The sequence below is a fragment of the Pseudorca crassidens genome, chromosome 12 (assembly GCF_039906515.1).
Source record: "Pseudorca crassidens isolate mPseCra1 chromosome 12, mPseCra1.hap1, whole genome shotgun sequence".
Taxonomy (NCBI): domain Eukaryota; kingdom Metazoa; phylum Chordata; class Mammalia; order Artiodactyla; family Delphinidae; genus Pseudorca; species Pseudorca crassidens.
The window spans coordinates 61,759,989-61,787,205 of NC_090307.1; the positions used below are offsets into that span (position 1 = coordinate 61,759,989).

Consider the following 27,217-nt stretch of genomic DNA (forward strand, 5'->3'; position numbering starts at 1 on the left):
ACAGGGCTTCTCAGCCCGCAGGCTCTCCTGGAGATTTTCTGGTTTGGTTCTGTTCTGTGCTATTCCAGTCATTTTTATGGCGATATACATAAAGAAAAGGACACAAATCATAAGTCGTACAGAGGACAGGTTTTTCTCAACGTGGACAAGAAAGAGTAGCCTCCAAACCTCAGAAGCTGCCTCTGACGCACCATCCTAACTGCTAACGCCATAGCCTAGTCTGCCGCCTGTTGAACTTTATGTAAATGAGTCGTTTGTAATGTATGTAAATGAGTTGCTCTGTTGCACAGAACAGGGCCGATAGGGACATTCTCGCTCTGTCATGTGGTGGACAGAGGTGTGCACCCCTGTTGGGAACACCTAGGGGGAGGATTGCTGGGTCATAGGGTGTGCTTATATACTCATAGATACCAACGAAGAAGTTTCCCACAGGACTGGTACCAATTTACAGTGTCTGTGTATCCTGTTACCGAAAGTGGGGTCTGGCTGCCCGCTGCTCAAAAGCCAATAAAGAGCAAGGTTGGTGGAAAGGAAAGTTGGCTTCATTTCGGAGGCCGGCAACTGAGAGAGAGGGCAGACTCCTGTCCAGAGGCTGACTCCCCCCTGACATCAGTGGGCGAGAGCTTTTAGAGGGGTGTTTCAGGGGTGTATAGTCGGAGGGAGGGGGCTACATGCAGAAACAGCACAGTCAGCTCTGACCGTCATCTTGAAATTGGCCATCGGTGGTCTGACCAGCGTCGTCTTGATTGTTTTAAGTAGTTAGTCTTCATTTCCAGGGTTGGTTTGTTCCCACGTCCTTGAGGCCAGTTCCCGGAATTGTGGCAGCTTATGTCATGGCTACAGTCTGGTCATCATGTAGTTAACTTCTTCCACCTGGTGGAGGTTTCAGTCTCTACAGGACAGCTCACAGGAGATGGCTCGGAATCTATCTATCTATAGCCCTTGAGAAGGAACTGAAGGTCCTTGACAGTGCTTAATGACTAAACTATTATTATTTAGTCTTGTTGGACTGTTTTCCTTTGCTTCTGCATTTTCCCACTTCTCTGATTAAACTTACTTTTTTTTTTTTAATATTTATTTGGCTGCGCCCGGGTCTTAGTTGCAGCATGCAGGATCTGTAGTTGCAGCATGCATGTGGGATCTAGTTCCCCGACCAGGGATCAAACCCAGGCCCCCTGCATTAGGAGCCAGAGTCTTACCCACTGGACCACCAGGGAAGTCCCTAAACTTATTCTCTGACTAAAGTTTTTCTACAGGCAGAAGGCAGGCGAAGGACATGGTGGGGAAGAACCATAGGGTCCTGCTCCATTTTAATACCAGTGGCTCTATAATTAAGCTCCTGGCATTTAATATTACTGTAATAATAACAATCTATTATCTTATAATAAAATACTATAATTATTCAAATCAAATAAATAACTAAATATAATTATTAATGATAATTATATTAATAGAATCTCTTAACAATTGTATATGGTCAGGCCACTCAAGATGGCTGTTCTCTTGCTCTCTGGACATCCCCTGCCTGACCAGGGCCTGCTTCACCTACGCCCTACTTACAAGACTGACCTCCCTATGTACTTGCCCCAGGCCCCAGCAGGTGATTATACTTATCAAAGTGGGTGGTGAGGGGCGTGCCCCTCTGCTGGTTTCCCTGGTAACTAATGAGCCCACCTGAAGTCAATTCCCCTGTAACTGGCAATCTCCCCTTCCCCCACCCCGGGGAGTGAAGACTGCCACTGTCCCGCCTCCTGTCCACTGCACACGGTGGGGTGTCGCTCCAGGACCCTGCTTCATATGTGTAAGCTCCCCCATCCATTAAACCACTTACGTCTGTCTTGCTGACTCTGGGCTCTTTCTTCGATCTTGAAGCTGGGCAAGCAGAGGGTTTGTAGGCCTGTGAGGTATAGCCCAACGACTTGAAATTGCCCATCTTTTTTCATTTTATCCATTTTGATGGGTGTATTGTGTTATTTCATTGTGGTTTTAATGGGTTTTTTTTCCATTTTTTCTATTAAGTTGTCCGCCTTTTACTTACTGATTTGTAGACACTCTACATATCCTGGATACTCTCCTGAAGTATTCGTATAAAGCTATAAATGCTAACTCATGATACCAGAGAAACCGATGTCTTTGAGCAGACAGAGCCCCAGGGAGAAAATCGTAGATGGTAAAGCTCTTCCTCAGTGGCAGCTGGCCTTCCCAGGACTGTGGTTCAAAAAGCCGCAGGTGCCAACGCCATTGTATGGGTCACTTCCAGGAAACAAGGGTGTAAGTTAAAAGCAACCCAAGGAATATGTGACTCTGATTTACTGGAAAACTTTTTTGTCTCATCTTCCAAAGAAAGTCACAGTATTGAGAGCAAGTTCTAGAATGAGGGATTCCCTCAAACTGTGGTCCACGTGATCTATAGGCGAAACAAGCAAGCTTCATACCTGGCTAACGACTTGCTCTAAAATGAGCCCCACTTGGCGCTAAGCAGAATCCTGGCATCGACTCACTGTCTGGGAAACAGTAACATGGGTTCACTCAGATGAATTTATAATTACCGGCCATTGTCACTCAAGAGTTAGGCCTTTCAGGTTAGGCTATGTGAGAGTCAAGAAGGCTGGAGGCTTTCTCAGGGGTGACCTTCCCACTCAGGCTCTAATGCCTGGTCTGCAAGCCCAGCAGCCTGGCCAGGGGTCCTCTTACTTCAACAGTGACAGCCAATTACTCACCCAGTTGGCCCCCTGGAGTATCTTATCTCTCACCAGGTGGATAAGGGCTTGGAGAACAGATTTGATAAAAGACAGGAACTCCTGCAGATTTGGCCTTAACCTGACAATAAAGCAAAACTGCTCAAAACCAGCCTGACCCTTTTTTTGCATTTTGACCCTGGCATAATTTATGATGACTATTTGAAACTAAATAGTTCATTTAAATTAAAGCCATTGCAAGAAAGGTCTGATTTCATAGGAAGAAATATCAATACTTGAAGTTTAAAGGCAGTGCAAATATCTCCAGCCATCGCCAGCACTGATACAAAGCAGTTGGTGAACTCCTGGGTGCCGGTGGCCTCAGCCCTTTCATTTCCATCACAGACCTGGCTTTGTCATCGCCAAGGTCACTTCCAGCCCCTCCCGGCCACGGTCACACGCTGCCCCGTGCTGCAGGCAGAGGGAGCTGCCTCGGACTCTCATTTCCTTTTGCCTTTGGCCCAAAAGATCCAGGTTCCTTTTTTCTTTTGCCTTTTCTCCTTGGGCAGGAATTTAAATTGCGCCCCGAGGTTGTCTCACTATCCCAGGTCTTCGTTTTTAATGCCTGGCACCTGGTCCCTTTCAGGTTTTCCTGTTGGCTTTCCTTTTCTTCACCATTTGTGCAATATTTTTCATCATCACTACTTTATGATTTTTCCCTTCATTAGGAAGAAAAATGCTGTAAGTCTTACAGATGCTCGAAGGTCCTTTGGAACTGCTGGGCCCACCATACCCCTCTACCCTGACCCCATGCAAGCTTAGCAGCTGCCAGGCCTTCCTCCTCTTGGGACCCCACCTGTGGGGTGGGGGAGGAGTCATATTGCCATGACAACCAGCAACCTGCAAGTCAGCTAGTTGAGGGTGTGCTAGCTCAGGCCTGGGGCCCTGGCCCAGCCTGGGGGCCCTCCTCAGCATTATCAGAAACAACCCCATTGGGTGCCCCCCAAGTCCTGGCGTGCTCTCCCAGCTCTGTGCTCACTGGTCTTAGCAGCTACTTAGGGTGAAGCCTACAGCTGGGGAGGGTCCACAGAAAGTGATGAGTATTTTCTCTGCAGGGAATCAGTCATCACTCTGTCCTCAGTGTGTTTATTCCGAAGTCAAGAATGAATGTCCAGGGACTTCCCTGGTGGCGCAGTGGTTAAGAATCTGCCTGCCAATGCAGGGGACATGGGTTCGAGCCCTGGTCCGGGAAGATCCCACATGCCGCAGAGCAACTAAGCCTGTGCGCCACAACTACTGAACCTGCGCTCTAGAGCCCACAAGCCACAACTACTGAGGCTGCGCTCTAGAGCCCGTGAGCCACAACTACTGAAGCCCACGTGCCTAGAGCCGTGCTCCACAACAAGAGAAGCCACTGCAATGAGAAGGCTGCGCACTGCAACGAAGAGTAGCCCCCGCGTGCTGCAACTAGAGAAAGCCTGTGCGTGGCAACAAAGACCCAACGCAGCCATAAATAAATAAATAAACTTATTTAAAGAAAAAAGAATGAATGTCCAAAGCCGCCATGTTGGTCCAGCTTGGTCCTGATGCTGAAGGCAGGGGAGAGAGGAGAGCTCTAAGAAATGGGAGGGGAAAACCGGACAGATTTTGTACCTCATTTGCAAGGGCAGATTTAATTTTAACATCTTGCCATCCTTAAACCATAGTAGTTCTTCCTAGGGAAGGCTTCCTGGGGGGGGTCTGCGCAGTGTCTGTCTGGAATGCTGCTTAGCAACCAGCTTGAACACGACACGGATGGATCATGTATAAACCACTTTGAAACAGAAGCTCACAGGCGCTGGTCACTGGGAGACACTCCAGAGGCAGCTGGGGAGCAGGGCAGCGGGGAAGGGAGGCCGCCTGAGCCGGCGACTGGCTGTCCTGTGTGGCCCCAGCAGCAGAAGCTGACGGTCTGACCTTAAGATAAAATCCCTATTGATCGACAGTTGTCTGGGCACCAACAGATCAGGAAGCAGAAAGGCTTTACTCTTTGCTTCGTGTGACTTTCCTGCTAATGATGCTGAGATGAATAACAAGCCTCAAACTGAAACTCAATTTCCTCCCAGGCTGCAGAGGGAAACAGGGGCAGCTGGAGACGGGGTGGCCGGTGGTGACGCACCTCGTCTGCCCAGGGCACGGGCGAAGCCAGCGCAGCCCATCACGTCCACCGACTGTAATTAGGAAAAGGTCCTGGACTCCGACAGATCTTGGTTGTAGTTTTTAGTCTGCCGCTTAGGAACGACGAATTTGGAAATTTCACCCGATTTCCTGAACCTTCGATTTCCTCTCCTCTATAATATGAGATGGTCAGGAGGATAAGAGCAGATACGCAGGGTCCTGCCTGAGACAAACACTGGCTGGGAGTGTTCACATTTCCCCCATTTGGGGCTGAAAAAAGGGCATATCCCTGGGAGCCAGGCATGGGTGGATGGCCCCTGGGTAGATGTCCTAGCCCCCATCACAGAGGAGGATCCGCAGAATGGTTCATGGACTTCGGGGGCTGAGTGGTGACAGAAGCCCAGGCTCCTCCCTGCTCCTGCTGCCGGAAGCTTGCACCCTCCTTGAGCCCGGCTCAGATGAACATCCTCGACCCTGGTTCCCTCCTTCCTTCATCGCAGGCAATGACTTCTCACCCGTAGGCTGGTTTCAGTGCTTAACTCTTCTGTTAAAGCCTTTCTCACGCTCCGCTTTGGATGGCTCTTTCCTCCCCTGGCTTCTGCCACCGCAGACCAGCTCTGCGGTTTTTGAACTTCATGCAAATGGACTCACCAAGTGTGCTATTGGTGGACTTTTACAAAATGCTGGGTACATTCCCATCAGCTCCGGTATTGGAGGCAGGTGAGCTCCCTGCTCACAGACCCTGACCTGCCTGCAGGCCCAGTCAGGACCACCTTCTGGAAAGAGAAGCGTTGAAAAAAGTAAACAGCTTTCCACTGAATGCCCGATGGGAATGGAGCACGCACAGCCCGGCGGGGACTGTGGCCACTCAGGTGGGCCCCTGACCTGGCTGCAGGTGTCTCGGATTCTACGTGGCTTCCTAGGTGGTTCTCTTGGATGTTATGAGACCTGTGAACTGGAGGAAAATCCATACGTGAAAATCCAGACCAAACAAAGTTGATTAATCAGAGTCATCACCAAATGATGGTAATTTCCTTGCTTTACCAACGTGACCTAAAATGAATTGAACCGATTTTCAGGAACATATCCACATGTCTATCCAGATGTACCTGATTGGACAGTATTTATGTTTTCATTCATTTATTTGTTCCTTTATTTGCCCATCCTGCTTTAGCTGTCAGCCACAGGGCGAGAACAAGAACAGGAACTGACTGTGAATATTAAGGTGACTTTCTTGACTCCACAGGCTGGTGTAGGCTGCTCCGTATTTGAGTTATAATTACTTCTTGAGTCTGTCCCCTGCAACTAGATTGTAAAGTACTTGAGAGCCTGGGAGGTTTCAACCTTTGTAAATGTCTCTGACCCAGAGCAAACATTCAGTGAATGTACCCTGATAATAAATGTTTCTGGACAGACAGAAAGGGGGGAGGGGAGAACGGAGAGGGAGGGAGGAAGGAAAGGAGGAAGAAAAGCAATGCAGTGTGACTGTACAGAGCTGGGGCATTTCTGTAGGTACATGGATGGATACACAGATACATGTAAACCACACCCCTGCAAAGTTCTTGAAGAAATGCGATTTCTGTTTCCTTCAGAGACAGAAGTCTACGTTCTTACAAGCTTCACTGTCATATTGTAACTTGAGAACGTAGCATTAATTGCTACACAGAAAGCAAGTGTAACTCACTTGTGAAAAGGCAAATTGCGCTGTTGTGCTTGCTTTATTTATTTGGCCTCTGAATGCAAATTGAATAATAAATGGCGAACAATCAAACTTGCCATGGATGGTATTGACTGGGAGAAGGATTAAGGCCCACAGTCCGCAGTGACGGCTGGAGGTCAGCCTTTACCAGTCGGGGGCGGTCGGGCCGGTGTCCCGGCTCGTTTTTATTTTCACTTTTACTTCCCTCTCCTCCCTGTGACTTTACCCAGGAAAATAGCACCGCCTGTCACCTAGGAAACTGGGCTGTCTCGCTGGCAGGTGGAGACGGGTGACCCCACCCTGTCTCATTACAAATGTGCGTTTGCAGCTGGGCTCTGGGTGACCTTGCCAAGGACAGAAAGCTAATCCGATGATGCTGGTGAATTGAGGCCCAGCCCCACCCACCTGGCGTCCTGAGGACCCGGCTGAGGGGTGGGGATCTGCCTGTTTAAACTGCTAAACACGCCCATCTCTTAAGAAGGAGGCTGCAAAGTGGTTTCGTTCTGAAAGTGATTAAGAAATAAGCCTGATGCTCTGTATTGTGACCGTGCAAGACCCCGGGCCTCTAACTTTGACCACCTTCCTTTTCACCGGGTTCCCCGGAGCGGACGGTTAGCATTGGACTTGAGACTGGGTGAGCTGAGGACAGAGGCCTTGGGTTCCTCCTTTAGTTATGTTAATTGAGAGAGAAGACAGGGGTGAGGGCCGGGACAGTGGGGCCCGGGCGGCCGCTGTCTGCGGGCTGAGTCTTTATTCTGCAGCTTTGGCAGTGACGGCTCCTTTCTGGGCCCTTTGTCGCTGTTGGCTCAGGGACCTCGGGGCTGCGCTCCAGCTGTATGCAAAGTGCGGCCAAGGGCTCGGGGAGGGGGCCCAGCGCATTGTCCTTCTGTCACAGCCTCCCTACCATCCTCCCATCCTTTATGTGATAACAGCAACCAGCACCTTTGGCTACTAGGTGCTATTTTAAGCCCTTCGGCTGGTGAAAGGACTTGATTCTTACCACAGCCTAGGGATGGGCACGGTGTGTGCTCTGATTTCAGACGCGGGACCACAGACTCCCAGGCTGCCTGAGTGCCCGCGGGGGAGGTGGGCCCAGTGGGGAGGGCCACGCGCCCTCCAGGTGGCTCCTCCGTCTTCACTGGCTGTCGGCCTGTCTGTCCCCTGCCGTCTAGGGTGACCAGCCGGGCCTGGACCCAGAACTGCCGCGCCCTCCCCGCCTGGCGTTCCCAGTTCCGAGCACGGCCGGCTGCAAAGCCAAGGGCAGTTCCAAGGTAGGGTGCTCCCCGCAGGACAGTCCAGATTCCAGGGAAAAGACACCTCTTGCTCGTCTAAAGAGAGGCTGTGTGTGTGTCTTTTACCCAGGAGAACAATGATGGAATCAACGATTTTAACCTGCGTTGTAGGAGCTCCTAACCAGGTGATGCTCTGGGAAGCAGAGAGCCAGGAGCCCACGCCCAGGAGCTGACCTTCCCAGGGCAGTAAGCGAACTTTTTCTTCTCTATTTTTATTAAAAATAAATTATGAAGTTTATTTATTGCTTTTTGTATAATCCAACTAAATAAAAGCATTTTGACTTATGTATCCCTCGACTGACTTTTGTTCTGTACGTGTGTAATCCATGGTGAAAAACGAGGCCCTCCCTCACACTGTTCCGTCTCCCATTTCTGAGCTAAAGAAGTTTGTACTGCTGTTTTCACTGGTTAATTAATTGTCTCATCTTTGGGTAGTTACGGTTTTAATCCAGGTGTTAGTGATACAGTTCTCAACTTTAATAAGGTTGAGAAAACAGGGCTAAATTTTTGCACTTCTAAGTGAAAAACATGCATGTTGTCAGTTTCTCCAGCTGATATAAAATGTGACATGTTTCCTTAAATCAGCAGTTGACTAAACTTCCTATGGTTAAGAGAAGGTTTAACTTAAGGCACTTTTTTAGACCTTCATTTGCAAAATTGCCACATTCCCTTTATAGGCAGGATGGGGAAATTTACAAAAAGTATTTGAATTCTGGAGGCCAAGCCTTTGCTTTTCATTGTCTCTTGAAATTCTCACCTGGAGTTTGCTTGCCAAAACGTCAGTGGAATGTTATAGCTATTGCTCCCCTTTTCCTTCAGGAACTTCTCAGTGCTTAGAAAAGACTTTCTACTGTGAGGCTGAACTTGAAATGGGAGCTAGCAAGGTGTGGTGGAAAGGAAATTGCACCGAGGTAAGGCGATCCGGTGAGGCTGATGAATGGCTAAAACTCTGTTTCATATGATTTGTGTACTTTCATCTCTAAATATGATGTACAAAATCTTTAATTTTTTTCTATAATTTAATGAGAGTGTTTGTAAACTACTGAAAGGTGGATTTACGTAAAAGGTTTTTTTCCCCTTTTGAAGATGTCAGGTTTGAGGCCCTTGTTCCTCCTCTCCGGAGCCCTCCCCCCACCCCTGTGCAAAGTCCCACAAGGTGGGACAGGGGGCCCAGGCAGGTAGGCAGGAGTCGGGCAGGGAAAGCTGCTCAGCGGCTGCCTGTTTTCTCTAGACCAGCAGTTCTCAAAGTATGGCCCCTGGACCAGCAGCCACAGCATCACCGGAGATCTTGCTGGAAATGCAGGTTCTCCCCAGTCCTGCTGAATCAGAAACTCTCGGTTTGGGGTTTCCCTGGTGGCGCAGTGGTTGAGAGTCCGCCTGCCGATGCAGGGGACACGGGTTCGTGCCCCGGTCCGGGAGGATCCCACATGCCGCGGAGCGGCTGGGCCCGTGAGCCATGGCCGCTGAGCCTGCGCGTCCGGAGCCTGTGCTCCGCAACGAGAGAGGCCACAACAGTGAGAGGCCCGCGTACCGCCAAAAAAAAAGAAACTCTTGGTTTGGACCTCAGCGATCTGTATTGAAACAAACCCTCTGGGTGATTCGGATGCACATTAAGAGTCACGACCCCATAGTCCCAAAGACAAGAATATTTTCAAATTAAGAAGGCTCTATGGCCTCTTCAGATGCCGGTTCAAAGCAGGAAAACAAAACACGAAGGGAAATAATACTGGATAAAAGCTTTTCTTTCTAAAATATACAAGAAGAGAAGTGTGGAAGAGACGTCACCACAGTGCACGAATGTTCATTATAGCTGGTGGACAAGATGTTATTTTCCATAATTTGTTCAAATGGTTTGAAAAATCCAAAAGAGAAAATGCTACTTTTCTAGTTAGAACTTTTCACTTTGCCTTTTCCTTTGCTAAATTCTTCTAGGAATCAGTGGTGTAAATTTAAGAGACACTCTTTTAAGTATAAACACAGTGACATATATCTTCAGGATTTTCTTTCCTCCCAGCATGAAAATGCTTAAAAACAGGGAATACCCTGGCAGTCCAGTGGCTAGGACTCCACACTCCCAATGCAGGGGGCACGGGTTCGATCCATGGTCAGGGAACTAGGATCCTGCATGCTGCACAGTGTGGCCAAAAAAAAGCTTAAAAACAATAGTCAGAATTCCCAAAGGAGATAATTTCCCTATGTTCTTACGGTGCCTGGTTAGCTAATGGTTGATTTGACACGTGGCCAGTAATAGTTTACTCCTGTCTACCCACGGACCCCCAGGGAGGGGCTGCGAGAACAGGTATTAGGAGGACATGAGTGTCCTCCTGACCTTTGACTGTAGCACGGGGTCCCCGCCTGACACAACAGTGTCAAGTTGTGATAGGTCAAAACTCTACCAATAAAAACACAACCTCTGTTGACAGAAAGTCCTCGAAATATTGACAAAATTTAAATTCAAAAACGAACAAACAAAAGAAAGGAAGGAGGGGAGGGGAGCAGAGGGGAAGAAAGGAAAGGAATCCTCCCCTAGAGAACCTACCCAGACGCCTCATGCTGACTTTTATAAGCCATTGTCTCTGTTTGTCGGGGCTTACAAAAGTTTTTTTTTTTTTTTTTCTCCCATAAACTGGCCCAAAATAACACACATGCTATGAAATCCACACCTTCAGTCAAGCATTTGGATTACAGTTAACGATATGGTTTAGACCCTTGAGATCAAGGTATAATTTTACACATGCATAATTTTTGTCACCTTTTCTGCAAAAAAAAAAAAAAAATTGACAAATGGTCACACTTCTCTGGAGTGTGAAAGAGCTGTGTGACTCCCTTGGTGTCCTGAGCTGACAGACCTGCTTCCATGGAGCCGGGGCTGAGGATGTGCCCGAGCCCTGAGGTGACAGGAGTTGTGTGGCTTTAAGGGGGCAGATCAGGGCTCAGAAAACCATCCTACCCCTGCCATCCTCCACAGGCGGTTAACCAGAATCCTCTACCTGGTTCTCTAAACCCCTACGAATTGGCGAATTTGCAGAAGAAATGAAGAAGAGAGGAAACTTACCTTAGTTACTGAGTGCCTGCGTGCTTTACACACAGAGTCCTGTGGAGGTAGGGTCCCCAAGCTGGTGGTAGCTGACAGCGTCCATCTCAGCCTCGCTGCCCACACTCTCCTTTCAGGATGAGTGCGCGACCCTTGACCCCGGGAGCTGGCAGCCGCCCTCACAGGACCAGGGGCAGACACCTGGCCCAGGCTGGGTCAACCAGATTTTCTCTCCTGGGAGCTCAGGGACACAGCGGCTGTGTCGGATAGATGTGGGGAGCAGAGCTGCAAAGGCAGATGTGGTCAGCGGTCCAGGCCATCACTGCAGGAGACCAAACCCACAGACGGAAAAAGTACTAGAGCAAACAGCCACAGGGAGCCTAGACAGATCGCTGGCAGAGAGATGTGGAGACAAAGAACTCCACTGCTGTGCAGAAGGCAAACGCTCTCAGATTCCCTCATGCCACGCAGCGGGGCACCGTTTCCTGGAGGTCTGAAGGGGTAGCTCTGGGTCCTCCTTAGTGAACTTGAGTGGGCTTGTGATCCTGGTGTAAAAGAGTGTATGTCCCAAACCCAACAGACTTCTGGGAAGACGTTAGCATTCTTCTTCTTTTTTTAAAAAATTTATTTATTTGGCCGAGCTGTGTGGCACGCAGGATCTTAGTTCCCCTAATAGGGATCAAACCTGTGCCCCCTGTTTTGGGAGCATGGAGTCTTACCCACTGGCCCACCAGGGAAGTCCCAGCATTCTTGATTTTTAAAAAGTTAAAACAACAATTTAACAAATGATAAACCTTAATGGGATAAAGAACTTGTACTGAGAAACCTGTCACCCACCCACCCAGTCAAGTGAGACAAAAGTGATCTTTAATCAAACATCCTTTTCTTATCGTATCTGGTCTAACAACAATCATCTAATAATCTTTTCCTTCTCCTATAATGTCCCTGGCAAGAGTGAATCGTATATCTCTACCAGGGGCCTTTATCTTTGCGTGCAAGATTGCACTAAATCTCAGATCGTGATCTGCAAGGTTTGCTTTAGGCACAGGGATCAGTCATGCCCTGGGACAGCGGTGGTCAAACGTGGTCTCACCTGGGAACTTGCTGGAAACACAAATTCTCAAGTCCCACCACAGACCTACGAATAGGACCCTGGAATGGAGCTCCAGGTGATGCTGACTCGGGGGAAATTGAAGAACCACCGCCCGAGGACTCGGAAGCTCCTAACGGTGGCTGCGGGATACCTGTCAGGCCTGCCCTTGGGTGGGTTGCATGGAAATGGAGAGACCCACCCATAAACCACTTTTCCATATTCTTCTTGACCCCGAGAGGCCTCATTCCACTGAAACGAGCCCTCTCTCACTGAAAGGGGCCCCCACCTGCTGTTTACACTTAGCCGGGAGCTTTGTTTGGGGAGCACAGCCGGTTGCTGTTTCACTGCCCTGTGGTAACCCTAAGCTGTTGGCTGCCCAGTTTCCCGGCTCACTCGGGAGAAGGTTAATGAGAGCCTGCTGAGCCCTCCTCGTGGGGAACAGGCCCCAGCAAGGCAGTGAGACCGGGCTCAGCTTGCGGTTCTCAGCTGTGCAATCCCCCCACCCCGACACACTTAGCTTGGGGATAACATCATGTCCCCAGTTGGGAGGCTCCAACTTGACAGATGGCAAGAGCTAGCGTCTTTCTTTAGAATGTGGAGCAGGGAAGGAGCCTTAATAATCAAGGGAATGCAAATTTGGAAAAGACAAAAGCGGTCACCTCCTTTCTACACCATCTCTCTACCAGCCCCCTCCTCCTTCATCAGGGAAAATCATTCACCCTTTCCTCTGTGTCCACTGCACCCCTCTCCCCGACACAGTGTAACACGTCCACCTTGCTGGTTCCCTGGCTGCTTAACAAGAGTCTTTGAGGCCAAAGCAATGGTTAGTCGTATTTGTGTTCTCTGTTGGGCAAAAATTATTTGCTGAATGAATGAGGCTTAACTAGGGCTGATTCAGATGTTTGGGTGGAAAATGAAGTCAGCCAGCAAGTCCTGAGACCCATTCCAGCAAAGCTTCCTGACTATACAAGTTCCTCTTGGAATCTACACGGATGCACACATGCACACACACACACACACACACACACACATATCTTTTTTTAAATTGAAGTCTAGTTGATTTACAATGTTGTGTTAGTTTCAGGTGTACACCAAAGTGATTCAGTTATATATATATATATATATAATATATATATATTCTTTTTCAGATTCTTTTCCATTATAGGCTTATTATAAGATATTGAATATAGTTCCCTGTGCTCTACAGTAGGTCTTTGTTGTTTATCTATTTTATATATAGTAGTATGTATATGTTAATCCCAACTCCTAATTTATCTCTCCCCACCCCTTTCCCCTTTAGTAACCATAAGTTTGTTTTCTATATCTGTGAGTCTGTTACTGTAAATAAGTTCATTTGTATCATTTTTTTAGATTCCATGTAGAACTGGCATCATATGATATTTATCTTTCTCTGATTTACTTCACTCGGTATGATAATCTCTAGGTCCATCCATGTTGCTGCAAATGGCATTATTTCATTCTTTTTTATGACTGAGTAATATTCCTCTGTGTGTGTGTGTGTGTGTGTGTGTGTGTGTGTGTGTGTGTATCACATATTCTTTATTCCTCTGTCAATGGACATTTAGGTTGCGTCCATGTCTTAGGTATTGTAAATAGTGAACATGGGGTGCTATGAACATTGGGGTGCATGTATCTTTTCAAATTACAGTTTTCTCCAGATATATGCCCAAGAGTGGGATTGCTGGATAATATGGTAGCTTCATTTTTAGTTTTTTAAGGAACCTCCATACTGTTCTCCATAGCGGCTGCTCCAATTTACATTCCCACCAACGGACACAAACACACATCTTGATGGTGATTTCAGGTCAGTTAAAATTCCCTTAGCTTCCAAAAGCTTCAAGAGGCTGTCATAGCCCATTGCAACACTCCATCCAAGTACAATTACCTTCCTCCACCTTCCCTCCAGACCACAGGTGGCTACTGCTCACATGTGGGGTCATGTCTGTTCCCATCACTGAACCACAGAAAAATCTTGAGAATTCAAACTGCATTTTGTCAACCCGGTCAGTTCCTTAGGGGCTGGTCAGACATGGACCATTGTGTTCCCAGTGAACAAGCGTTCGCTAAGGAAGGGAGGAGGGTCAGTAAGATGGGACACTACTTTCTTGGTTGAGTTCTGCAGGCACAACCCAGGGACTGGCAGTGCCATTTACATATAAACAGTGTAATTGCAGTGAGAGGAGGAGCTGGCAGAATTAGGCTGGTGCTTGATATGCTAATTACAAGTCTCTCTAATATCTGTAGGCTGTTTGCAAAGAGAATTTGGAATTGGAGAGAACAAAACCCGGTGAGGTTGACTTGTCCGAAGGTCACAGGGCTAATTAATTGAAAATTTTCTGTGTGTTTCAAATGCACGAAAGGTCTTAAATACAGTATCTCATTTAATCCTTGTAATGACTCTCAGCTGAGTATTTCATTACTATTAGCTGTTGGTGGAGAAGGGAAACCAAAGGTAGTGAGTGAGGGATCCACTGTGGTCCTCCGAGATTTCAGCCAAGGTCAGTCTGGTCCCAAAGCCGGGCGTTTGCAGGTCATTCTTTCCTTACGGGGCAGAGCTAAGTCTGGGTGTCCCAATTCTTAAACCAGCAAAGAACATATGCCGCCTAGTTCCCATTATTTCTGTACATTAAAACTGGTTTCTTAAGCCAGAAGAAAAACAAATCTATACATTTTCTATAAATTCAAATTAGCCTTCCAGTTAGTTCCTGAATAAATTTACCACTAACAAGATATTTCTATTTCATTCTACTCACAAGCTAACTAGCAACAAAGGTTTTATTAATATTGCAAATCAGGATCAAAAACTGTATGTCTTTTCCATTTCCCCCTTCATTTGAGGTTTGCAGTGTATCCAGTGGTGATTGATGTGACATATTCTCTGTCCTTTTAAAAATTAAAAAAGTAAACATTCACATCTACATCTTTGGAGAGGAGTCCTTATATTTTGCACAGCAAAGGTAATAAATAAATAAATACATGGATAAATAAACACATTTCTCCTTTAATCATTTTTCAGCAGCTAGCAGGGCATCTGTCAGACATATCCTGAAATTTGTACACACCCTGGTCCTGGTTTTTCATGCAGGATAAATATGGGAATAAAGGAAAGCGATTCATATGCCACAGTCCTAGTCAGACATTCCCCTCCTGAAGCCCGCCAGGCAGCAGAGGAAGCAGGGGGCAGTCATTGCCCAGAGGCCTTAAGAGAGCTGAATAGGGTTGTTGACTGAAAAAAAAAAAAGCACAACCTAAAAGTTGAGAAGAATGTTTTATTTGGCAGACAAAACTGAGGACTTAAGCCCAGGACGCAGCCTCTCAGATTGCTCTGATGGACTGCTCCCAAGAGGTAAGGGAGAAGCCAGGATCTATAGGGGGTTTTGCCACAAAGACCAGGTAGTTGGAACATCAAAAGATCACTGTTAATTAAAGAAAACCAGGCATCTCAAGTTAAGGAATTTAGCGCTTTTCTAGGTATGGGAAGATGTGAGTCTGGGCTCACTGAGATCATTCCTTTGACATGCACCTCAGCTCTCTGGGGCCAGCATCCTGTGCTTCCCCATCCTGAGGCCCCTCAGGGTGCACCTTCGGGAGTGGCTGCAGTGGCTGAGGGCTTGATAGCGGGCATCCTGTTTCCACCCTGAGTGCCCTCGGGGCTCACCGATGGGGCGGCTGTAATGTGATGGCTTGGTGGCTGCAGCATCCTTTGTGTACTGATAAGGCAGCAACATTTTTCATTCGGAGGGGGCAGGGTGGAGCTGAGGGGCTGGGACAGGGACGCAGGAGGAGAGGTGATGCCTGTGCCTGGTGTAAAGAAAATGCTCATTGAAGTTTTGGGAAAGCAGAAGGAGAAGGTGAACTCCTGGGACCTGTACCATCTTAAAGAGACAGGAAAGCAGCATGGGAAGGGCCTTCTCTCCTAAACATCTTCCTGCTGCTCTGTCCTCTAGAAGGTCTTCCTACTAAAATTTCAGGGGCACGTGCCTGGCCATCCTTTTCCTTTCTCCTTAGATCAACCGTCAGTTACAACACAGCCCCAGTAGACCTCAATGTCCTCCAAAACAGACAAACAGAGGAAGCACAGGATTGTTGCAGCCCTCTCCCTAATCTTTCATGTGGAAAAACTGCCATGGGAGACAGGGAGCTGAACACGTCCACTGGGACCTAATAAGCTCAGCCACTTACACACACACACATGCAAAAGCATCCATAACATCACGCAGCCTGATGGCAGGAGTTTTGCATCTGTGATGCTATTACTGTTTTCAAGGGCTTTCCTAAAATATCTGGTTAAATCAGCATTCGAGCTGCTCTCACTGTCTCTGTGCTCGAATGTCTGGGATTGAGATACCCATAGTTTTTGTTTGTTTGTTTGTTTTGTTTTGCCGTACGCGGGCCTCTCACTGCCGTGGCCTCTCCCGTTGCGGAGCACAGGCTCCGGACGCGCAGGCTCAGCGACCAGCTCCGCGGCATGTGGGATCCTCCCGGACCGGGGCACGAACGCGCGTCCCCTGCATCGGCAGGCGGACTCTCAACCACCGCGCCACCAGGGAAGCTCGAGATACTCATAGTTTTTGAAGCTGTGGGTCAAAGTCCTGCTTCTTACTCACCCTATAGCTCGTAATGCAACCCAAGACCACTCTTGGTGGCCGACCCTGGTCCACTGTTTATTTCACAATGCAGCACGAGGGAAACGTGTCCAAACACAAGAGTGTCCTTAAACAGACACTGGAAAATCATGAGTAGGTTCCCTGATGCCTTAACAGTCTCTGTTTTCCCGAGTCTCAAAGAATCTAACTGCGTTGTCCTTTGGTCCTCTCAGATAACATCCTCCCCGGACCACATTTAAACTTCTGGAGGGATCTGTAGACGACTTATTTCCACAGCTTTAGGCTAGGCTTCCCATGTGTGGGTGATACTGCTCCACACTCGATGGCCCTATTTACATTTTTATTTCAAAAACTGTTTCCCCACCTTTTCAAATTCTAACTTATATAGAATTAGTTTAGCAGATCTTGTTCTTCCTGTACGGACACCATTCAGCCCCAAAGACCTGCAATTCCTGATAAATCTAAAATCCTCCTCCCACTATCATCTCACCTGGGAGTGGAAATTCCAGAATGGCTCCCAGCTTTTAGAACTCAGAGGGCAGACAATCTAGCATTACATTTCCCTTGAAGAGGGCAGACCCGCGGGCATCACCTACCTGACAGTCGTCAGTTCTTTCCTTCCAGCTGTCTCTCCAGAAGTTCTCTCCTCTGCATCCTGCAAGGTGGGCTGTTTCACTCCTGGGAAAGGTCCGCAGCCACTCTGATTGGGGGGAGGTGTGTGTGCAGCACGTGCTAGGAGTGGGGCGCAGAGTACAGTGGGGTGGAGGGTGTGCATGGACACGGCACTTCTGAGTGTAAGCCTGGTCCTGCCACATAACAGCCTTGTGTTTGGTGAATTACTTCTTTGTGCTTTGGTTTCTTCATCTGTAAAACTGAAAGCCATCATGGCTAGGATCCATTATGCCTTGTGATAAAGCTCATTTTCTTCCTCCATCAGAGAGCCTCACCAGATTAATTACTTCCCTCTGTATGTTTTTGTTCTTGTTTTTCAAATTTGCAAAGCAGAATATCTATTTATTATTTTCCAGTGAGGAAGGTACTATCAAGCATATCCGTTGCCTGCAGGCAGTTGGATAGAGGAAGTTAAATTACTATCAGAAAGTTGGTTACTGAGTATGGAGCCCTAGATGCTGGTGTTTGGAAGCATCATCTCATACATTCGTCTCTACTAGCAACAGCTCATCTTTATTCACGGCTTGCTAGATGCCAAGTCATATGATTCTAAATATTTATATGTACATTAAAATCTAATCCTCACAATAACTCTATGATCTAGGAACCATCGTTATGCCCATTTTACAGGCAGGAAAGCTGAGGCACAGAGAGAGTAAGTAACTTATCCGAGGATACAAGCAGGCAATGCTGGGGTCTGGCCCCAGAGCCCAAGCTCTCAGCCACCGTGCTGTGCTGTCTCTGCAGAAAGAAGCCTCCTGCTGGGCTCCGTGAAGGTGTGGTGAAGGCACCACACCTTTCATCATGGACTTTCATGCCCCTGGGCGGGCTTCCTCCACATGACCTGGGCAGTCAGGCAGGATCCCTGCTTAGACGGGCTCCATCTTTGGCTTATAGCTCTGCTGTTGCATTAGACTTGAAATTCTTACTACGTTTAACTTTGAACCTGTTTTTTCAATTTACTTTTTATTTTATAATGGAGTATATTTGATTTACAATGTGTGTTAGTTTCAGGTGTACAGCAAAGTGATTCAATTATACACATACATATATCCATGCTTTTCCAGATGCTTTTCTCATATAGGTTATTACAAAATATTGAGTAGAGTTACCTGCACTATATGGAAGGTCCTTGTTGATTATCTATTTTATATATAGTAGTGTGTATCTGTTAATCCCAAACTCCTAATTTATCCTTCCTCCCCCCCAACCTTTCCCCTTTGGTAACCATAAGTTTGTTTTCTAAGTTTGTGAGTCTGTTTCTGTTTTGTAAATAAGTTAATTTGTATCATCTTTTTTGGATTCCACATATCAGTGATATGATACTTGTTTTTCTCTTACTTCAATTAGTATGATAATCTCTAGGTCCATCCATGTTGCTGCAAATGGCATTATTTCATTCTTTTTTTATGGCTGAGTAATATTCCATTGTATATATGTGCCACATCTTCTTTGTCCATTCTTCTGTCAATGGACATTTAGGTTGCTTCCAGCTACTGTAAATAGTGCTGCAATGAACATTGGGGTGCATGTATCTTTTCAAATTATAGTTTTCTCCAGATATATGCCCAGGAGTGCGATTGCTGGATCTTATGATAGTTCTTTCTTTTTTTAAAAAAAAATTAATTAATTTATTTTTGGCTGCATTTGGTCTTTGTTGCTGCACGCAGGCTTTCTCTAGTTGCAGCAAGCAGGGGCTACTCTTCGTTGCGGTGCACGGGCTTCTCATTGCAGTGGCTTCTCTTGTTGAGGAGCATGGGCTCTAGGTGTGCGGGCTTCAGTAGTTGTAGCACGCGGGCTCAGTAGTTGTGGGTCGCGGGCTCTAGAGCGCAGGCTCAGTAGTCATCGTGCACGGGCTTACTTGCTCTGCGGCATGTGGGATCTTCCCGGACCAGGGCTCGAACCCGTGCCCCCTTCATTGGCAGGCAGATTCTTAACCACTGCCACCAGGGAAGCCCCCGGTAGTTCTATTTTTAGTTTTGTAAGGAACCTCCATACTGTTCCCCATAGTGGTTGTACCAATTTATATTCCCACCAACCGTGTGAACCTGTGTTTTTAAGGGAAGTCCAGTGGGACAGTGAAGCAGATGGATGAGCAGAGTAAACCCATGCTACATGTACGTCTGCTGTTCCCCGAGCCTCCTTTGCATCTGCATCTGTGATGCCCCAGAGAGCAGGCAGTTCCCGGCAGATCCACGGCAGACCCACGATGCAGAGCGTTCAGCAGACTCCAAGTGAATCCAGGTAAGTGTGTTATGTTTATGAGTGAGCAAGGGTGCTGGCGGCTCTTAGAGGCTTTCTTTTCAAATCAGAAACTGCTTTGACCAGAACTAGCTTCAAAACGCAGAAGGTAATGATGTTCGAAGAAACATGAATGGCCAAGGGACTCTATCGTAGTATTTCTTACTTGTGCCACTCCCCTGAATTAGCCACGGATTCCACTGAAAATAACATAAAAGGAAAGGAGAAGAAAGGGCAATCCATCATTTCTTCTCCTTTCAGGGCTTTCCCTGAAGGTGGGGAATGGTGGGAAATGTGTGAATATTGAGGAGCAAAATAAAAACAGTTGAGCTAGTTTGGGGAAATGTTTCCACTGTCTTAATAAGAATGAAACACATATACATGTATGAGAATCAAAATACAAATTGTGTAATTTCTGTGATTCAATATATGAGCTAAGAGTTGCTGTTTTTGCATTTAGAAGTGGCATTGCACAATGTAAAGATTTAAGGCAAAGTTCATGCTCTTGATTTCAAATCTTAACTTTTCTTTACTTAGAGCAACATAAATAGCAAATAAAAACACCAGGACAAGTTGGAAGAGAGACTGTGGATGAAACGAAAAGCTTTGTCTTTTGAACTTTCATGGCACTTTTCCCCTGATTTTTAGAACAAAGGGTTCCTGTACTGAGCCCTGCAAATTACGTAGCTGGCCCTGGGTTCTCCTAGCATAGAAACTTCCTTTCAGTATTTTCATTTTTTTAAATGTCTGTCTCAAAAAAGAAAAAAGAAGTCTGTCCAGAAACTTCTCAAGGGCAGAGGCCAGTCGTTTTCATCTTTTATATAAATTCAGTGCCTGTGACAGCATCTTTTGAAAGAATAAATGAAAAGTGTGTAGGAATGAATGAAGGTAACAGATGTCTACAGAACAGGTCACAGAGCCCCTCTGAGTTGTTTCTCCAGTCAGAAGTCCCCAGAGACCAGGTCACAAAGCCAGAAATCTGTCCCTGAGTCTCAATGCTCTATGTGATTAGCTATTAGTTACATTCATAAACCAGGGAGATTGGTTCAGTATTTGTATTTTCCACATGAGATAGCTTTTGTCAGTTTTAAATGGTTTGCTTGTCTTAATAACTTGGCTGAATTTTTGTTTATTTCTTACATGTGTTGTTTTCCCAAGAGGTAAGCTGGGGTTGGTGGATTCCAGTTGGATACAAGGGTTCTGGGCATCTTCAAGTTTCACAGGAAGGACCAAGTGGTATGAAAATACCAACTGTGGTTTAGTGAAGAAAGTTGTCTCTCAATTGCATCTTTCAGCCCACTTTATGTCCATTTCAGGAGGTCCAAGACCCAAAATTTATATAAAAATTACACACTGTGACTCTTTGTATCTTTCATACCTCAAAAATTGCCCGCCTTCAGCAGTTCCTGAGTTTACGAATTCTTTAAAGGGTATGAATCTTCTTTGTAGTTCACATTGAAAAGTTCCAGGTTTCTAGGAGGTATTAACTGCTGATGCTTTTTTTTTTTTTTTTTTTTGCGGTACACGGGCCTCTCACTCTTGTGGCCTCTCCCGTTGCGGAGCACAGGCTCCGGATGCACAGGCTCAGCGGCCATGGCTCACGGGCCCAGCCGCTCCGCAGCATGTGGGATCTTCCCGGACCGGGGCACGAACCCATGTTCCCTGTATCAGCAGGCGGACTCTCAACCACTGCGCCACCAGGGAAGCCCCTGCTGATGCTTTTGATTTTGATTTCTCTACACTTTATTAGTTGAGAGGAAAATGAGTTTCTATTTGAAAAAGCTGTAAGATAACTAAACTTCCGGTCCATCTTCCCTCCCTGGAAGTATATATAGAAGTGATATAAAGGAAAACTTTGGTCACCATTATTTTCAGTGACTAAAGCAAAAATGAAATCTAGAATGTTCTATGTGATAGAATGTAGTCTAAGATTCTAGAATCTTGCAGGGTGACTAGTTGGAAGGAGAGATCTAAGCAGAGGACAGTTTGAAGTTTTTCTAAGTTCTAAGTAATAACTCCTTTGAACTTGATACATGTGTAGAAACTTTTAAGAGTAAGAGCAAGGGAAGAAAAATGAAGGCTACTTTTATGACTGCCTACACTTGCTCGCCTGGTGACTGATATCAGTTATATAACAGGCAAAGACACATTAACTACCTACTGTCAGCGGATTTCTGTACTGCCCTGGGGCTCTGTACTACAGAAGGTTACACTCTATGGAAGAAGCATGAATGTAACTATAGAGATGAAAGCAACCCCTTTGCCCAGATAAGCATCTCCTCTACAGCATCCTTGAAAGATTACCATCAGCCTAGGCAGCATCCTTCCAGAGGCCATCCAGTGGTACTTCCGGAGACAGCCCATTCCACTCTATTTCTCCTATCTTTTTAGGGACAAAAACAATTACAGCCTTCAAATTATATTTTAGAAGCATCCTGCAGAGAAAATAGAAATGGATAAACACAACTTCAGCGCACGGCGGAGAGGCCTTGAGAACGCATGAAATCACTGACTGCTGTAGCCTAGATTATAAAACGGCATTATGTTTGTGCAAAAGATAAGGTCCTTGCTTCACAGTGGAACAAAAGAAATTCATGGAGATAAAAGACTTTCTCTTCATCTCCAAAGCAGGCTTTGATCTGGGCAAACAGTAAGCAGATTTAGCTGCTCAGAGATTTATAGCATTTAAATATATCGATAATTTTTTTTCCATATTTATGCCGTCTTTTTCAAAGAGCAACAAGACCCATTAAAGCACAAAAACTATGTTTCACATATTGATATATTTGTAAAACAGAGAATGGGTGCTATGTTAGGTTTCCTCCGGAGTCATAATTATCCTACCAGGAGCTCACACACCGCGGTTGAGTACGTTGGGTTTATTGCCCATGGCAGTGGAGGGATGGACACTGTGGGAAGCCCTCTGCAGGACATGGATTTGGACTTGTGTTAGGTGATTTGGGGAGGGTCCAATGGAGCAGGGCTTTGGGGTGGATTGGATGCTGTCAGGAAGCAGGGATAATTCTATGACTGGGTATCTTAATCTCACCTAGAAGGGGGGACCACTTAGGCAAAACTGACGCTGTAATTGGTAAGAAACAGCAGCTCATATAGCAGGGAGAAAGGGATATTTGGTCGTTTCTGTGGTTTAGAAAATATCCGTGTTTCGTCTGTATTCAGACATGACTACAGAGTGGTCTTGCTTTTGTCTTGACCCATCACAGTCCCAGAGTGACCTTGTCTGATGTTGAGGTTCTGTAACATTGTATATATTTGATAGGAGACTGCCAGGGCCTGGCTTTGAGAGCCAGGCCAGACCCTAGGAACGTGGAGGCCTAGGTGATACGGAGGCCAGCTCCAGTACCTGGGGCAGCTTTTCTCTTCCTCATTATATTTTCTATATGAGATGATGAGCCCCAAAAAGGTAGATGCCATGTTTTTTTCATCCCTGCTATTCCCATTATCTATACATAGCCTAGCATTTTAGAAGGGGTTCAATACATAATCTTTTTCTTTTTCTTTTTTTAGGCTGCATTGGGTCTTCATTGCTGCATGCAGGCTTTGTCTAGTTGCGGCAAGCATGGGCTACTCTTTGTTGCGGTGCGCAGGCTTCTCATTGTGGTGGCTTCTCTTGTTGCGGAGCACGGGCTGTAGGTGCAAGGGCTCAGTAGTTGTGGGTCGCAGGCTCAGCAGTTGTGGCGCACGGGCTTAGTTGCTCCGCGGCATGTGGGATCTTCCCAGACCAGGGATCGAACCTGTGTCCCCTGCATTGGCAGATGGATTCTTAACCACTGCGCCACCAGGGAAGCCCCAATAAATAATCTTTGAATGAATGAGTACATGAGTGAGTGGATGAACAGGCTGTGGAGATTCTTTAACAGGCTTCTCTCCCAAGTATATTTAAAAGAGATAAACAAAGTGAAAAGAGTTCATGTTCTTAGAGTAAGTGGATGTAAACATGAGTCAGTCTGACCCAATCTGGAGACATTCTTACCTTGAGGAATGGACATTAATCACAGGTGACCGTACAGCCTGAACCAGCTGCCCTGGTCCACTTCAGGCCTGTTGTCTCGTGTAATTACTAACTGTGCCCCCTTTCATTCTCAAATATTCTACGGTCTGGATGATAAATTATACAATCACCCTAATTATGGAAGGGAGGTCTGCTTCAGAATTACAACCAGTGGATACCAGCCCCGGGGTTTCCCAGATAGGAGCTGATGAGCGAGAGGACTGCTGTGCTTTCTCTCTGCGCTCAAATTCCTAGATCCTGATATTTAAATATTTAAAGAGGCAAATATGACATGGACTTGTCCTCAGGAATAATACTGAGAATCTCTTAAAAACATGATTAACTCTCAATAGTCTGCCCCAGCACGGTAAGTAGGAATATGTCTAACGTTTGTCGTACTTATTCCATCCTATTAACCTTCTAAATGATGCTGTTCTTGTATGAAAATTAGTTCATATTCTTTGAGGATACTTTGTCTGAGAATGAACAGAGGTGACCTACAGTTTCCTATGAATAATCCCATGTTGATAATTAAAATAGCACTGAAAAGTTTACCTCAGTCCTCGGATATGTGAAGCTGGGACATACACTAAAGCTTCAGTTCAACTCTCTAACTTGGTAGATTAGGCCTTGAAGGCCCAGGAAGACTGGGCTCTTTTGTCCAAGGTATCTGAACAAACCACTGTGCCCAGGCATAGAACCCACATCATTCTATCTCCTCGTTCCTAAAATGAGCTTGACGGTAATTTTATGAGAATTAATAATGAAAATGTATTTTATGTGTGACTTTCTTCTGGGGGGGTGTGCCATGCTATGCAGCTTGGGGGAATCTTAGTTTCCCAACCAGGGACTGAACCTGGGCCCTCGGCAGTGAAAGTGTGGAGTCCTAACCACTGGACCACCAGGGAATTCCCTCGTGTGTGTTGTCTTAAACAGTATCCCATCTTCGGTATTAATCAGGAAATGTATGCCCTAAGTACTTTCTGCTATGCAACCTACAAATGCCTGTTCTATTTCTGCTTTCCATGTGAGCCTACTCTTATTTTGTATGGGAAGATGAGCATTGAAGTTGGGCAGGAACCCCAGAGTCAGCAGGAGGAAGTAGTTATTGGCCTCATATCTCCTTTTCTGTTCTGAAGGGTTGTAAGTCTGTAAGTAGAGAAATAAATAATGGTGAGTTACAATAAAACAAGAAATGCCATGCATGTCAGAACCTGCATGAGGAAATGAGCGATGTTCTAAATTAAAGCGGTGACAACATAACCTATTAATTTCCCTGAATTTTTTCAGAGTCCACATGCTGCCGATCCGGAAAGATACAGTACTTTGCTGAGTTTTCCTTTTTAAAATTTTATTATTATTATTTTGGCCACGCCGAGGTAGCATGCGGGATCTTAGTTCCCCAACCAGGGATCGAATCCACGTCCCCTGCATTGGGAGTGCGGAGTCTTAACCACTAGACCACCAGGGAAGTCCCGAGTTTTACTTTTTTCAGCAATATGTTTTCCATGCGCATCAAGCTGTGAATCCCACAATCGTTTTTTAAGAATAATTTTACAGATTTTAGCAGTTATGTTGTAAGAGGAAAGAAGTCTGAATTTTTAATTTCAAGTTTAGCAAACATGCAAAAGCTTGCATAATGAAACACTGCTTCTTTTAATGAAAGGACACGTCTTAGAATCTCCAACCTCCTCTTCCTCCCCCCCAGGGGACACTTCTAGATTCAGTTTTCTTCCTGTGGGGGAAGGGATGTCATCCCAACACCCACCACGAGGGGGCACCCTCCACAATAGCTCATCTCTTTCTGGGCAGGAGCCCCGGTTCCCAGCAAGGGCAGCACATCGCCCCACCTTTTCTTACAAATGCCCTTTCCTTTCGTTCAATGAGAATCAGTTAGTGTGTGAACATCTCCCCAAAACATGTATTTTTAAAAAATCAATACAATGCTCTGATAGTAATATAAAAGAGAAATAATAAGAAAGTTATTTATAACAAAAGAATATGTATTTAACATATAAAGCTTACAAATATACTAGAAAATATATACAATGAAGTACTCAGATCTTATACACAGAGACAATTGCAAAAATGCAGACAAATACAGGTGTTATACTGATGACTCAAATATTTTGAGTGGCAGTGCCATCAATGACGAAATGATCAAAGATGAAAAACTTATTGCAGGGCTTCCCAGGTGGCACAGTGGTTGAGAATCCGCCTGCCAATGGAGGGGACCCGGTTTCGAGACCTGGTGTGGGAAGATCTCACATGCCGCGGAGCAACTAAGCCCGTGCGCCACAACTACTGAGCCTGCACTTTAGAGCCCATGAACCACAACTACTGGAGCCTGCGCGCCTAGAGCGCATGCTCCGCAACAAGAGAAGCCACCGCAATGAGATGCCGCGCACCGCAACGGAGAGTAACCCGCGCTCGCCGCAACTAGAGAAAGCCCGCGCAGCAATGAAGACCCAACACAGCCAAAAATAAATTAATTAATTAGATTTAAAAAAAACACAACAACTCATTGCAAATCTCCAAATAAAATGAAGTCCAGTCTTGATTTCTATTGCGGCTGCATGCCTTAAAAAAATCCAGTATATAGTAAAACAAACTAAAAATACTGCCTTATATGTAAAAGTGTTGTGTTTAGGTGTGAAACCGTGCTATAGATTGAATGTTGTGTCCCCCCAAAATTCATGTTAAGTCCTAATGCCCAAGGTGATGGTATTAGGAGGTGGGGCCTTTGGGAAGTGATTAGCTCATGATGGTGGAGGCTGCATGGCTGGGATAAGTGCCCCTATAAAAGAGGCCCCAGAGAGATCCTTTGCCCCTTCTGCCAGCTGAGGACATGAGATGTTGGTCTGTAACCCAGAAGTGGGTGCTCTCCAGAATTTGACCTTGCTGGTGCCTTGAGCTCAGACTTCCAGCCTCCAGAACTGTGAGAAATAAATGTCTGTTTTTATAAGCCACCCGTTCTGTGGGATTCTGTTATAGCAGCCCGACCGGACTAAGATAAACAGTTACGTTCTAGGCTCAGATGATGGTAAGCAAAAAAAATTTTTTTTTTTTTTTACCTTCATGAATGTTTCAGGAGGACATTTGGAAGTTGTGCAGCGTATGGGGCGATTCTCTGGGGTTATTGCAAAACATCCAGCATCCCTGACTCCCCTCCTAAAATCAGCTAGTGCTCCCCAACCCAGTTTTTGCAACGACAGAAAATACCATAACAAACTTCCCAAATGCTCCAAGAGGGAGCTCCCTCCTCATAAAGAACCACTGCTCACAAGCAAAGAGCCCCCTTGCCACCATCTAGCCCCTTCCTCTGGGTTCTTGGATCAGAGAGACACCACTTAAGACTGGCTCTAGGACAGGCCTGGACTTTGTGACATTGTCTACAGCTGGGGCTTCACTGGCTAAACCTTTATCGTGGTCTCTGCATCTCTTATCCGCCAGAATCTCATACCAAAATTGGAAGGACTCAAACTGAACCAGGAGGAAATGACAAGCCTGTGATGCTTGGAGCTGTGTTTGAAACACTAACTCAGGGCTTCTCGGGTGTGGTCAGAGGGTCATCAGCATCAAACGTACTTGTTAAAAGTTCAGACTGGGGCTTCCCCGGTGGCGCAGTGGTTGAGAATCCGCCTGCCGATGCAGGGGACACGGGTTCGTGCCCCGGTCCGGGAAGATCCCACATGCCGCGGAGCGGCTGGG

General features: G+C 46.2%; 1 long non-coding RNA gene across 2 annotated transcripts; it reads left to right on the forward strand.

The window, feature by feature from the left end:
• On the forward strand, window positions 1–26,469 carry LOC137203472 (uncharacterized). 2 transcript variants are annotated; one of them, XR_010933135.1, is made up of 4 exons: window positions 1–8,012; window positions 8,646–8,737; window positions 19,315–19,497; window positions 25,691–26,469. It is a non-coding gene; the product is annotated as an uncharacterized lncRNA (long non-coding RNA). The 2 variants fall into 2 exon arrangements; XR_010933136.1 differs by lacking the exon at window positions 25,691–26,469 and adding an exon at window positions 21,633–23,071.
• The last annotated feature ends 748 nt before the right edge of the window (window positions 26,470–27,217 follow it).